Consider the following 2,634-nt stretch of genomic DNA (forward strand, 5'->3'; position numbering starts at 1 on the left):
GCGCCAAGTGAAGAGAAAGGGGAGGAGAGAGTGGGGAAAGAGAGAGAGAGAGAGAGAGAGAGAGAGAGAGAGAGAGAGAGATGTGCAGAGTGGGTGGTGCTGCGACATGTAATGAAGGCCGGCGCCTCTAATGACGAGAGACGCGCGGCGCGTGATCTACTCGTTTTTCTCCTTTTATTGGGAATCGCGCTGGGCTCATTACGCCTTTAATTACGAGTCGCAGAGCGGGGCGGGCGATTGAGACGCGCAGCAAGCAGCGGCGCCGAGCGAGAGGCGCCTGCCACTCGTCGTATGTGACTGGAGGGCCCCGAGGGTGTCGACACGAGAAAAATAGAGTAGTTTTCAGAAGCACACACTCTCGCACACACACCAGCAAAAACAAACTTGCACGCCGAAAGGTAAGAAAAATAAAATAAAGAAAGAAAGAAATATGTTATTGCATCACGTCGAGCGGTTGAGTGTGCTCTAATTATTAGCAGGTCGGTTCTGGGGCGCCGCTCGCAATTACCACTCCCCCTCCAGGAGGAGCAGCGCCGGCAGAAGCGCCTCCGCGCGTCAAACATTCAAGAGCTGACACCGCAGCCCATCATGTCCAGTGCCCGCCACGCCACGCCCCACCACGACCCCGCCAGCGAGAGAGGGAGGGAGAGGGAGAGGGTTGGGAGAAAGGGAGAGAGAGACAGAGAGAGAATGAATGAATCTCAGAACGACTTTGATCGTCCGTGGTGCAAGGCGCTTCTGTGCAGCCGCACTGCATATTGCATACTACGGGCGAATGCCGCGGCGGTAGGCCCGGCCCCCGCGCTCGGAACCGCCCGGAACCGCCCGACCCCCGCGGACGGGTAGGCCGGCGGGGCCCGTAGCAGGAGCAGGTCGGGTCGCGAGGAGGCCGAGGGTCGGGTCGAGGGTCGGGTTGGGTCGCGCCAGCGAGGATCGATTCCAGGTGGTGCGCGCGGGTTGCGTGACGCCGATATGACGAGGAGTGCGGCAGGGCAGGGCAGGGCGGGGTGAGGCGGGGCGGGGCGCCCTGGCACCGTCACGCTGTGCCCGCCCGGTGGACGTCCGCTGCGCGGGGCTGCACGGGGCCCTGCCGCGGGGCTCCGACACGGGCTGCACGACGCGACACGCCCGCTGCACCCACCGCCTCAACTGATACCGATGGGCCGGGCCGGGCCGGGCGGGGCAGGGGGAACTCACGTCGAGCTGCGCTCAGGCTCCGCGGGTCCCGGGGCACGAGCGCCGCGCCGCCGCCGCCGCGGTCGGGCCGTGCCCCGGGGTCCTGCACGGCTCACCGGCCACGGACCAGCAAACACGGACCAGGTAAACCTATCCGTCCAAGGAGGACGACACAGCTAAACCATTGCCCTACAACAAAGTACTGTTGAAAAGAAAATGCGAAAACTTTCCCACCATGTCCTCCATTAAAAAACGAGCTATATGTACGCCAGACCAGGTCTCGCGTAACAGGCTTCGCGATATCTCACGAAACACTGTTACGCTGCGACGCGCCTGGCGCACATATAGCTAGGCCTGCAGCGCTGACACCCGAGACGAGTTAAGGAGAGGGTATAGGGGAACAGGGCCTTCCGGGCCCAAAATTTGAAAAAGGTTTGAAAGTCAATTTTTGAGCTAGAATGCTCATCTTCGAACTCGATCTGTCTTTTAATGATACAAAACGACCCTGAAATTCCCAGATCGCTCTCTTTCTCGAGTTATCGTAGCGGACAGACAGACAAACAAACCAACAGAATGAAACTTTTCCGGTCAGTGGAGTAATGGGCTTCGCTAATCGCTCAGCCAATCGGCCAAAAATTTGTTAGTTTCTTTAGCATGCGAAATGCATCAGCAAACCTACGAAAAAAGAGTACAGAGAAACAAAGCAGCCGGTGTAAAAGTGATACAATAATATGAAACTAAAACAGCTTTGCTGCTGCTGCTGCGGGTAAGTAGTGCAGCGGAGAGCAATGGCCACGACGGCGGCACGACAGACGGCGCAGGCCCGCCCCGGGCCAGGTGGGCTGACTGAGCGCGCCCCCCGCAGCGGCGCGGAGCAGAGCGGGTAAGCGTCACTCTGAGCCCTCGTTAGGGCCGGGGAGCGGGGAGCTTCAGCAAGCAGCCGGACGAGCAGGAGAAGCGGAGAGTAGAGGTGGCGAATCTCGCCCCGCCCCGCCCCGCCGCACCCCGCCGGCCCATTTGGGGCCCCGGCCCGTACGACGGTGTGCACACTCACACTGATGATGTGTACATTAGTAATTTGCATACGGTCCGCCGTCCGCCCCGCCCCTAAAGCCCCATAGCCGGGCGAGCACACGCCAGTCCTTGACGCGGCGGGGCGGGGCGGGCCGGGGCCAGACAATGATTATCATCAGCCGTATGCGTGCCTGTTAGGAGTCGGCCAGGGCTGAAATAGGGCCCCTGCGTGACCCGCGGGCGACCCCTTGCATTGGGCCTTGGGGTAGGTTACGGCCGAGACGCACCCTAGCTCTGCTGGCCGAGCCGTAGGGGTGGGAGTAGGGGCTGCACCCCAGCGGGGGGGTTGGTGGTAGGTACGCAGGGGGGATGCTCGGCGGTGGTGGGTACGGCCGCACCGCCAGGCCTCTGTGGGGCGCGGGGAGGGGGCGCGGGCGAGCGGGC

The sequence above is a fragment of the Frankliniella occidentalis genome, unplaced genomic scaffold (genome assembly GCF_000697945.3).
Source record: "Frankliniella occidentalis isolate FOCC.00 unplaced genomic scaffold, Focc_3.1 Scaffold30, whole genome shotgun sequence".
NCBI lineage: Eukaryota > Metazoa > Arthropoda > Insecta > Thysanoptera > Thripidae > Frankliniella > Frankliniella occidentalis.